The 12,487-nt window shown below is 43.7% G+C and overlaps 1 non-coding gene across 1 annotated transcript; it reads right to left on the bottom strand.

Annotated features, from left to right (window-relative positions):
- Positions 1 to 211: 211 nt before the first annotated feature.
- LOC115874001 lies at positions 212 to 318 on the bottom strand. The gene has a single exon (XR_004048745.1). It is a non-coding gene; the product is annotated as a U6 spliceosomal RNA (small nuclear RNA).
- Between the last annotated feature and the right edge of the window lie 12,169 nt (positions 319 to 12,487).

Here is a 12,487-nt window from a genome sequence, read left to right as displayed (position 1 = left end):
ATACTTCCTTTTCTTCCCCATAGTTGATTGATAATATTGCTGGATACAGGATTCTAGGTTGATCTTTTTTTCTTCTAGTACTCTGGATATGTCCTTCTATAGTCTTCCTGCCTACATGATTTCTGCTGACAAATTGAGGCTACTGGTATTCTAATTGCTGACCCTTTTTATGTAATTGCTCTTTTTTCTCTGGCTGCTCCTAGAATTTTTAAAAGATATGGAACACTTCACAAATTTGCATGCCATTTTGACACAGAGGCTAACCTAATCTTCTCTGTATCATTCCAATTTCAAAACATGTCCTGCCAAAGCAAGAACCTTTCCTGTATTTTTGATGACCTTTTCCTTTCTTCATGAATGATGGTCTTTATGTGCTCCCAGAGCTCACAAGGTTTTCTGTCGTTAGTGATCAATGCAGCAAATCTCTTCCTGGGATGTTCTTGAAATTTAGCTGGGATAGACTCAAAGTCTCATTCATGCTATACTAGCACAAAGATCTTGGCTTATAAAACAAAACAAAAAACTTCAGGTTACACACAAATGGTCTGTAATAACAAGTGAATGCTACTAAAATAAAAACAGTAATAATACAAAGAAGATGACAAAGATGGAGGAGAGGAAGAGGAGGAAGAAGAAAATAATAGTAAAGAACATCCTATTCCAACTCCTGTTATCTGTTGTCACACCTGGCCTATACCATTTGTGTGTTCAGTAATTGTAACATTATCTACCCCATGTCCAAATTTACATTATTTAAATATACAAACCAATCAAAATCCAACCAAACTCCCTGCCATCAACTTGATTCTACCTCATACCAACCCTATCTCTATGAGATTAAACAATCTTATCATTCTCCCTTGAAGCAGCTGGTGGGTTTGACCTGCCAACCTAGCATTTAGCACCCATATAATGACCCAACAGCACCACCAGTACTCCTAAATATACAAAGGATGTCACAATAGACACTCCCCCATCTCATAGGGTCATTGTAAGGATTAAATAACATTAAAAAAACAAAAACAAACCAGAGTCCAGTTGTTGCTGCAGATCTAGCCACACACTTTCAAGCGCAAGAGGTTTCTTCAGCATTCTGCTGCGTTCCAAGACAAAAGAGGGATTTGTTTGTGCTTGGTGGGAGAGAAGTAGCCGTGGGTCTAGGGAAGAGTCCGACCATCCAGATTGGAAGAAAAGAGTGTAGGGTAGAGAAACCTACGTCTTGCTATCAGAGGAAGTGTTGATACGTTACAGGATCAAAGGGACATAGGAGAATGTTATCCTAAGATCTCCTAATGAAAAACACAGCAAGAAAACCCATGGATTGATTCCAAGGCACATCCACGCCAAGTGTGTAGAGTAGAACTGAACTCCAGAGGGCTTTCCCAGCCTGGGACTTTTGGGAAACAGATCACCTGGCCTTTTATCTAAGGTGCTTCTGGGTAAGTTTGAATCTTTCAATGAGTAGCCAATGATCCCATGCAGGGATCTCTATAGCATCTTACCCGATGATCCCTTGTAGGGATCTCTATAGTATCTTACCCAATGATCCCATGCAGGGATCTCTATAGCATTTTTGGTGTATTCTCCAGAAGGGGATACACGGGAGGTGTCATGTTCTCTGTTGACTGATTCTTTACTTTAGAAACAGACCTTGTTAAAGGGATTTGGGGAAGTAGTAAAACTGGATTCAGCATCATAAAGCCTCAAAGATAAAACAGAATTCTGTTATTAACCATCACGTTTACTGATCACCAAGCTTTCAAAGAGCCTTGGTGGCAGAGTGGGTAGATTTGCATTGGGCTCCTAAATGTAAGGTCAGTGGTTTGAACCCCCCAGCCGCTCCATGGAAGAAAGTGGAGGCTTTCAGCATTGAGACCTAAGCTTTCTGAACTATTTTAGATTGATGGCATGACTGGTGGTCTCACTGCAGTGAGACCCAAACACTGGCATCACATCTAATTCAAACGTGCTGTCAGCATGTAGGAGAAGATGGAATGAGAGATCTTTGGCCTCACAAAATCTTACTCTTGGGAAGATGTCAAGGAAGTTTCTCCCTTTAGCACAAGGACCACACCTAATGAGATGGGGCCAGGTCCTAGAGCAAAGAATTTCTGTTCAACTCCCCTTAACACACATATTTCTGTAGCTATTCATGCACATTTTTGTTAAAATAAACATTCGAACCTTGGGGTGGGAGTGGAGCTCAGGGAAGATAGAGGATCTTTGAAAGTCAGCATAGCTAAAAATATCACTGGGCAATTCACAGAAGAGGAAATACAAATTGCTAATAAATTTGAGGCTAATAAAATTGCTCAACCCTACTAATTCCCAGGGACACAGAAATTATAATAGATGGTGACAGGCTAAGTGTTAGCAAATCAGAGTGGTTAAATTCAGCATGGTCCATATCCCAGGATGGAGAAACAAGCTCTGTCTAGGACATTGTCGGTACATAGATGCCACATTTTAAATAGCAATTTGGCCCTATTTGTTTATTTATTTAATTCTTTATTTAAATGTCCAGAGTTTTCAACCAGCACTCTACTTCTGCGTGCCTATTTCTTTTTATCTGTCTAGCATATTGCTTAAGTATGTGCACATAGGAACGAGGAACTTGGGCAAAGGTTAATACGGGAAAAAATGGAAACTTGCATAGTCATCCATAGGAAGGATAGTTGAATAACGACCCATCCACACCATACAATATAGCAGTGGGGGAATAAAAAAAAGAATGAAGTAAATTCAAATGCAAAAGACATTATAAATGATCTCGGTCAGTCCTCAAAGACATATTGTTCCTTGAAAGCTGGAAGTTTTGAAATAATACAAAAAGCATAATGCTATGAGTCTAAATGAGCTGGCAAAAGTACATTTTTCTATGTAAATACAGTGAAAATGAAACTCATGGCTATTGAGTTGATTCCAACTCAGAGCAAACCTATGTGACAGGGTAGAACTGCCCCTGTGGATTGCTGAGACTGTAAATGTTTAGAGGAGTAGAAATCCTCATCTTTTCCTCTGAGCAGCTGGTGGTTTCAAACTGCTGGCCTTGATAGCAGCCAATGTGTACCCCACAATGCCGTCATAGGCCCTCTCTATGTAATGTGTTAGTGCTAATGAATATCCTCCTCCAAAAAAAAATCTAGATAGGTTTTACCAAATGGTTAGTCATCGCAATTACATTTGGGAAAGGAAGCCATCGGGGATGGGGTAATCAAAGGGAAGGTTTTTCTTTATCTTCCTAACTGGTGTCGAGGGTTAGCTCTCTTGACTGCTCACCGAAAGGTAGTTTGAGGCCACACAGAGGTACTGCAAAAGAAAGGTCTGGCACTCTGGTTCCAAAATATTAACCATAGAAAACCCTTCCAAATAAGAGTCTCAGGGTTATGGCCAGGGAAGTTGCTGAGGGTGGGGGAATGGGAAGTTATTAATAATGAGTACAAGAAAGAAGAAACTGTTTTTAAAACTGAGTGTGGTGCTTGCACAACTCCCTTTATTCTATTTAAAACATTGAATTGTATAGTATGTGACTTACGTGTCAATAAGACCATTAAGATTAAATTAAAAACAACAACCATTGATACCAAACAAAACCCCAAACCCTATGGAGCGCAGTTCTATTCCGGTTGCCATGAGTGATCCAACTCCACAGCGACTGAGCTTTATTCTCTATCTGTATAGAGTTTTGGTTTTGTTTTTAACAATGAAAATGTATTCATGTGCTACTTGTGCAATTAAAAATAAACTTATAACGCATCGAGGAAAGGAACAAGAGCATCTGTCTCCATGATCCAGCCAAACAAATAAGTACATAAAGCAGATGGAGGAGGAATTGATTGTGTGCAGGGGAGGAAGGAGGTACAAGACTCTCCCTCCTGCTCTAGCCTGGCAAAGATGACAAAAATACAGGACACAGATCCCAGGTCTCTCTTATTAGCTGGGTTGTCCCAGCAGTCTATTCTGAAGTCCGGTGATATCCCACTACCACTCTCCCCATCTCCATAGAACCGGGACTTCACAGACCCAGGAAGAGTTATTCTGGGCACTCAGGAACCAGGAACCTCACTGGAACACGGATCATCCACAGTTCCAAAGCTCACTGTCAGATCCTGTGCCCTGGCCCCTCCACGGGAGCTTCGTCGGGAAGAGAGTACAAAGGAGCTCTTATGATGTGCTTCAACCTCCGCGAGCCCCTGGTCTCCATGGTTTCATGACAGAGAACCTCGTTGTCACAGTTTGGATTTACTGGGCTGGCATTTTAACAAGTCACCCCGAGAGAATTTTGACTGACACAGATAAGGCATCCCCGGGGCCTTAGAAATGATGGCCATAAAAAGTAACAGTGGGGCAGACTGAGAATAGTAACTAACCCCCCCCCACACACACACACACACACAAATTAGCAGACCAGAGAAAAAAAGAAACCTGGAAATAAAAAAACTATCTATGGGGCAGCCTGGCCAGAATCGTTTCCCTCCGTATTTCACCCCCACACTTCACCCTTTCACCTGTGTCCCTCCCCCTGCAACACCCTAAGATGGCCAAGCCTGAATGGCGCCTTCATCTTCAGAGAACCCTTGGCATAAAACAGGAACGACACAAGCGTTTATTTTCTTTAGACAGGAACAAAACAATATTTTTCATCTCCATCCAGCTAACATGAACAATGAAAAAATATTTTCCTGGCAAAGATTACAATCACAGATGCCCTGAGCCAAACAGCACCACATTCTCTTCCTCCCCAATTTAACGAACAGTGCCTTCACATAGAGGGTCACAGTCAAGGACCGCGGATCTGAAAGTGGTAGTACAGTCTGGCCTGGGTCCAAATCACGTCTAAATATGATTGTACGTTGACTGTGAGGCCTTATTAGACTGATTGGGAAAATAGTTTCGCACACATACACTCTTAACTACTATGAAGCACAGCTTACATGAACCAGATGAGGTAAAAGGCCATTAAAATTCTATTCTTTCCGTGTTAAACCCAGATGGTGTGCGTGTGTACAGTTGTGTGTGCAGTTGCCATCAATTCTGTGTGTGTACAGTTGTCATCAATCCTGACTCATGGGGACCCAGATGAATATTCTCAGAGCAGTGGTTCTCAACCTCCTAATGCTGCAACCCTTGAATGCAGCTCCTCATGTGGTGGGGACCCCCAACCAGAACATTATTTTCATTGCTCCTTCATCACTGTCATTTTGCTATTGTTATGAATTGAGCGACCCCTGTGAAAGGGTCATTCGACCCCCAAATTGAGAACCGCTGCTCCAGAGAGTTGTGTGTGTGTGTGTGTGTGTACACTGAATATATGAGGAGGCTTCAAAAATTTCATAGGAACCTTTCATTATCTTTTCATTCAATTTTTCTGTGACCTCTCTGAAGCCCCTTGTATGTATGTATGCTTTGGGGGAAGTACAGCGCCAGAGCGCTTCTGAGAAGTCAGGATGGTGAGATTTCCTATCACTGACTTTGGACTTGTTATCAGGAGAATCCAGTCCCTGGAGAAGGACAAGATGCTCGGTAAAGGAGAGGGTCTGGAAACGGAGGAAGATCTCAATGTGGGGGTTGGCACAGCGGCTGGAACCATGGGCTTAAACCACAATTGTGAGGATGCAGAAGATCAGGCAGTGTTTCATTCTATTAAGCATAAGGCAGCTGTGAGGAGGAGCCAACTGGCAGGCACTTAGCAACAATGACATATATGTTATATAGTATGTCATGCATATTACTTATACATACACGGCACAACTGGTTAAGCACTTGACTACTAAGTGAAAAGCTTGAACCCAACTAGAATTTGAACCCACCTTGACTGGTTATGTGTTGTGCTACTAACTGCAACATCAGCAGTTCAAAACCACTAGCCACTGTGGGAGAGAGACAGAGCTTTCTACTCCACCCTGTCTTTTGGGTAGCTGTGAGTTTGAATTAACTCAGCGTGTGTGTGTGTGTGTGTGTGTGTGTGTGTGTGTGTGTGTGTGAGGGGGGGGCACTTTACTGACATCAAGTCAATTCAGACACACAACAAGAGTAGAATTGCCTCTGTGGGTTTGCAAAACTATAACTCTTTAAGGGAGTAGAAAGCCTCATCTTTCTCCTGTGGAGTCACTGGTGGTTTGAACTGGTGACGTTGCAGTTAGCAGTCTAATGAATAACCACTACAATACTAAGGCCCCTGATTGTTCTAAGATGGATTTGACCTGATGGCAGTGTTTTGTTTGGGTTTGGGGAGGGGGCAGCACCCCAGAAGACAGAAGCAGTCTGCTTCTGACTGGTCTTAGCCTTGGAAACCCTATGGGGCAATCCTGGCCCATGCACACGGGGTCTCCATAAGTTGGAATGGAATTGACAGCAACTAACAACAATATCATTGTTTTCCTAACATACAGAAAACGATCTCTACATATTTCTCTATGTTTGAAATTTTTTCCACAATGAGAAGGGAAAAAGAAAGAATTCCTTTGTTATTATGACCTTGCTCAGATGTCCACTCTCTTGTAAGTATCCTTTTCCTAGCGGGTGTCCCTGACTTTCTTGGACTGCACTCAGCAGGCCAGCCTACATCCAGCAGCTCCTTACTTCTCTAAAACACAGCTCTCACCACATCGCTCTTCAGCCAAGTTGACTCTCAGCTCAAGCCAAGAAATTGAAACTGTCCAGCGGTCATGGTTCTCAGAATCCAGCATTCCGTTCTGTTTCCCCTCAGTTGTCCCTGCTCCATGGAAAGCTCTTATTTCTTCCTTCTCTCCCTGAACCGTTGCTTATGGAGAGTCCTACCTAGAATATTCTTCCCTGTGTCACGCATCTAAGGAGTTCTGGTTGCATCGTGGTTACACACTAGGCTGCTAACTGCAAAGTTCCCAGTTCAAAATCACCAGCTGATTCATGGGAAAGAGACAGGGCTTTCTACTTCTGTAAAGAGACATGAAAAAATAATAATACTTTATAAATCATCAAGGGTTCGTGAGGGAGGAAGGGTGGGGAAGGGAGGGGAGGAAATGAGCTGATACCAAGGGCTCAAGTAGAAAGCAAATGTTTTGAGAATGCTGATGGAAACAAATGTACAAAGGTGCTTGACACAATGGATGGATGGATGGATGGAATGTGATGAGTTGTACGAGCCCCCAATAAAATGATTTTAAAAAAAAGAATTACAGTCTCGGAACTTCACAGGGGTAGTTCGACTCTGTCCTGTAGGGTGATTATGAATTTCCATGGACTCGATGGCGGTGAGTTTGATTCTTTCGTTTATTCACTCAGTTTGTGGCATTCATCTATCTGAACATGATCCATTCATACGAATCCTTGGTTCCTCAGTTTATTCTTTAGCATCCGAACCCAGAAAACCCAAGTCAGTGCTGACCCACAGCGACCCTGCAGGGCAGGGCACAGCAGAACCTGTGAGTTCCTGAGACAGTAGGTCTTCATGGGATAGAAAGCCCCACCTTTCTCCCTCTGTAGCACCGGAAGTCTGAATTCCCTCTCAAGTCTTCGAAATTGTATTTACAATTGCAGGCGGGGTACAACCTGCCAGTGGGATGCAAATTTAGCATCTTGCATAGCAAAAAAGTAAATAAAACCCCAAACAAACAAAAAGCACCTCAGTGATTTTATCTCAGCTATTTAAAAACCAGGAAACAAAAGGGACAAGCACCAAGCAGATGTTGGCAGATAAATTATTTATCAATTTCAATGCAATGATGCCTCCATGGGTACCTAAAATAAACCCACGAAAATAGGTGATCATTTTATGCATTTGTTCCGTGTGTGTTTATTGAGCAGCTACTACATGTCAGGTACTGTTGCACCCTTTAAAGATACATCAATGACCAAAACAAGTAAAACCTAATACAGCTTATATTCTAACAGGTGGAAGGGCAAACACAGTTAATATATCAAGTCAATAAGTACATTAGAAGCATGTATGAGGAGCTCTGGCAGCACATTCATGAGCCCAGGTGGCAGAGTGGTTATGAGTCGGGTTGCTAACCTGAAGGCCAGCCGTTCAAAACTACCAGGTGCTCCACGGGAGAAAGACTGGGCTTTGTATTCCTGGAAAGAGTTCCAGTCTTAGAAACTCACAGGGGCAGTTCTACCCTGTCCTGTGGGGCCACTGTGAGTCTATATCAACTCGATGGCAGCAAGTTTTTGGTTGGTGACAGAGTGGGTTAAGCATGAGCCTGTGAACTAAAAGGTTGGCGGTTCAAACCTGCTAGGAGAAGGATGTGGCAGTCTGCTTCTGTAAAGATTACAGCCTGGACAACCTCAGGGAACAGTTTCTCTTTGTTCCATCGGGTTTCTCTGTCCACTGTGGTCGTGATCAGCTCTGCAGCAGTGGGTTATACGTTATATTGTTGTGTCGATTTCAACACCTGGCAACCCCATGTGGTACAGAGTAGGGCCGCCCATCTGGTATCCTTGGCTGTGAGCAGACCCCCAAGTCTTTCCTGTTAGAGCTGCTGGGTGCTTTTGAGTTAGCAGGCAAATGCTTAAACCATTGTGCCGCCAGGGTTTCTATATTGTGTCTATATTATTGATGCCATCAAGTCGGCTCCAACCCATAGAGACCCTGTGCACAACAGAACAAAACACTGCACGGTCCTGTGCCATCCTCACAATTGTTCCTGTGCCCACTGGTGCAGACCCTGTGCCAATCCATCTTGTCAAGGGCCTGCCTCTTTTTCCGTCACCCCTCCACTTTACCAAACACCACGTCCTTCTCCTGGGACAGGTCTCTTCTGACAATATGTCCGAAGCAGGTCAGACAAAGCCTTGCTGGCCTTGCCTCCAAGGAGCTTTCTGACCTCACCTCTTCCAATACAGATGCGTTTCTCCTCTTAGCTGCCCATGGCATGTTCAATATTCTTCTCCAGCACCATTCAAATGCATCCATCCTTCTATGGTCTTCCTTATCAATGTCCAACGTTCACATGCAGATGAGGCCATGGAAAATACCATGGCTCGGGCCAGGTGCACCCTAGTCCTCGAACTAACATCCTTGCTCTCTAGTACTCTAAAGATAACTTGTACAGCACATGTACCTAACACAATATGTCTTTTGATCTCTTGACTGCTGCTTCCATGCATTGATTGTGGATCCAAGTAAAACAAAATCCTTGACAACCTCAAACCTTTCTCCGTTTAACATGATGATATCTATTGGTCCAGTTGAGGGGATTTTGGTCTTCTTTACATTGACTCATGATCCATACTGAAGGCTGTAATCCTTGATCTTCATCAACAAGTGCTTCAAGTCCTCCTCACTTTCAGCCAGCAAGGGTATGTCATCTGCATACTGCAAGTTGCTGATAATCTTTCTTCCAATCCTGATGCCAGACTCCCTTTCATATAATCCAGCTTCTCTGGTGATTTGCTTGGCATTTAGATTGAGCAAGTATGCTGATTTTAAGCCATGCAGTATTCCCTTGTTCTGTTTGCACACTGCCTCTTGATCCATGTATAAATTCTGTGTGAGTGCAATGAAGTGTTCTGGAATTCCCATTCTTCTCAAGGTTAACTACAGTTTATTATGATCCACGGAAGAGTCAAATGCCTTTGCATAGTCTATGTAACACAAGTAAACATCTTTCTGGTATTCTCCCCTTTGAGCCAAGACCCCTCAGCGGGTTTCTATATAGCATATTAAAAACTCCCAACTTTCTGCCACTGAGTTCACACCAACTCATTGTGACCCCACAGGACAGGGTAGAACTGCCCCTGTGAATCTCTGAGACTGTAACTGTGTACAGGTGTGAACGCCCTGCCTTTCTCCTGCTGGAGATTTTGAACTGCTGACCTTGTGGATCCTAGCCCAACATGTAACCACTACACTACCAAGGTTGCTATCTAGCATATTAGAAGATGACAACTACTATAGAAAGAAGAAAAGGTTAGAAAGGCTAAGGGTTAAGATTTCAGAGAGCAGAACAGGAACCATCGAGGTGGGGTAGGGGTAGGGTGGCAGGTGGGTTATAATTTTAAAACAGAGTGATCTAGGGAGGCCTCATTGCGAAGATGACATGTGAAGAAAGTAATTTGAAGGGTAGGGAGTTGGCCAGAAAGCTACCTGGAGGAACAGCCTTCCAGGCAGCCATGCAGAGGGAATGAGGCAGGAATGAGCCTAATGAGCCCTTCATGCTCTATCATCTCTCAGTGTGGGCACTTAGTACTTCACATCAGAGAACATCAAGGTTCCTAAGTGGTTTCCTTTCTTCTTCCTGATACTCCCCACTCCAGGGGACCTGGCTATTTATCTCCAACACTATATTCTGCAGTGTATATACAAACTATTCCGTAAATGTCGATTCTGGAACAAGTGGAGAAAAATTACACAATTTGGGCTCTTGACCATTTACTTAACAACACGTAGCTCATAGAAGTACTCTCAAAACATACAGTCGCTAATGTTTTGGAATCCCTTCTCTCGATTTCACATGGTGGCCCTGGTCGAATTGGAACTAGGATTGAGAGCACTGTTGGGGAATGGGAGGAAGATTCCAGATCAGAACTTGGATGGAAACCAGCCAGGTGAGTGGGCAGAGAGAAGGACGGCAGGAAACAAAGAGACAGAAGAAAGCAACTTCTTCCAAGGCCTTCCAGAAGCAATGGAGTGGTTCAGCCATGAGAAATCGGGATTCAAGAAGCTCAGCTTCACTTGGTCCCATGTTCAAAGAGCCCCTGGAGCACAATTGCAGCAATTCGCACCCATCAGACACTCTCAGGGCGAAGGGTGAGGCTTTGGCTCCCGTAAAGATTTTCAATCTGAAAACTCCAGGAAGCAGTTCTACTCTGCCCCATAGCCAGTGGGAACGGACTCGATAGCAGTGGCTTTGGGTTAGGTTTGGTTCCAGGGCTCAAGGACAAGCTGGCTGAATAAGAAACCAATGGAAGATGAAAACGATGAGGCCTACCAGAGAGCTGCAATGGACACATTTTAACTTAAAAACACAAGCAATCGATCATGTTGGTCACCATATGGAAGCCATCGAAGAAAGTGGGAGATGAATAAAAGTGCCGAAAGGAGAATGTGGAGTTCATCTGTCCTGATCCAACTAGAAACCTACTTTAAAAACAACAACAAGCACAACCTCCCTACTTTAAAATCAACAACAAGCACCTTAATTGGATTACATGTTATTTTAGCTATGAGAGCGAAATTATGTGACTTTTCTAAGTTGAAGCAAAGCAAACCAAACAAAAAAGGCATTTTTCTCTCTTGAATGCTCATTTCTTGACACAGATTAAAGTGAGTAGCCTATTTGGCTTTCTATTTGGCTCCAACCAATTGATTGTCTTCCATAGAGCAGAATCACTTCCAGTACAGTGTCAGCCACAGCCTCAAGGATCCATCCAACCATTCCTTTACCCCTTCATGGCCCTGTGCTATGTGCTAAAATACACTGATGAACCAATCCGTGGTGGGCCCTGTCCTCAGGAAGCTTCCAACCCCAAAGGGACATGGGCGGTAAATGAGTACATTTGCAATTAGATGTTTAAATTACAATTGCAGTGTTAGGAGAGAGGTGCAGAGGGGCTTGACCTAGTATTGGGGGTGAGGATGTAGTGGGCCAGGCTTTCTTAGAGAGGGACCCGTGGCTGAGACTTGAAGGCAGAGCCGACTTTAACCAGGTCATGACAGATAGACAAGGTCTCTCAGGCAGAGGGAAGGGGCTCAGTGGTTACAAAGAACAGAAAGGCCCAGAATTGGTGGGATGATTGGAGTGGTGGCGAGGGATGAGTCTGTAAAGTTAGATATAGGACAGATATGTAGGGACCTTGCTTATAAGGGTAACAGGGTTTTGTTGTTTTTTTTAATAAGGGTAACAGTTTTGATCTTCATCTAAGGGCAACGGGTAGCCACTGAAGGGTTTCCAGAAAGGAAAAGAGAGATTCTGACAAGGACTGGGTGAAGATTGCTTTGATTGTTGTGTGAGGAAGAGATTGTTGTTGTTGGTTGCCATCAAGAGTATGATTTGGGTGTGCTACCAAGTAGAACTGCCCCACAGGATCTTTTTGGCTGTCATTTTGGTGGAAACAGATCACCAGGTCTTTCCTTGGTGGAGCTATGAGCTTTAGGTGAGCAGTTGGTGAAAACCATGTAAGGCACCTAGGAAGGTGATTCCCACCACTATCAAATGGATTCCAACTCATAGAAACCCTATGGACCAGGGCTAAGGCTGCATATCTTTACGGAAGCAGACAGCTTTATCTTTCTCCCGAGGAGCAGCTGGTGGATTTGAACCACCAGCCTTGCATTCGCAGTCCAACACTTCACGCCTGACAATGCCACCAGGGCTCTTTAGGGAAGGTATCCCAAAGCCAAAATCCAATCTCACTGTTATCAAATCAATTCTATTCCTAATAGATTTGGACAGAGTAGGCCGTTCCTTGTGGAATTCGGAGGCTATAAATATTTAGAGGAGCAGAAAACCTCATCCTTCTCACACTGAGTGGCTGGTGGGTTTGAACTGCTGACTTTGCTGTT

This window comes from Echinops telfairi, unplaced genomic scaffold (assembly GCF_000313985.2).
Source record: "Echinops telfairi isolate 266 unplaced genomic scaffold, ASM31398v2 ScPeMD7_7473;HRSCAF=8511, whole genome shotgun sequence".
Lineage (NCBI taxonomy): Eukaryota > Metazoa > Chordata > Mammalia > Afrosoricida > Tenrecidae > Echinops > Echinops telfairi.
Note: the sequence above shows the minus strand (reverse complement) of the source record. Positions and strands in the feature narration are given on the sequence as shown.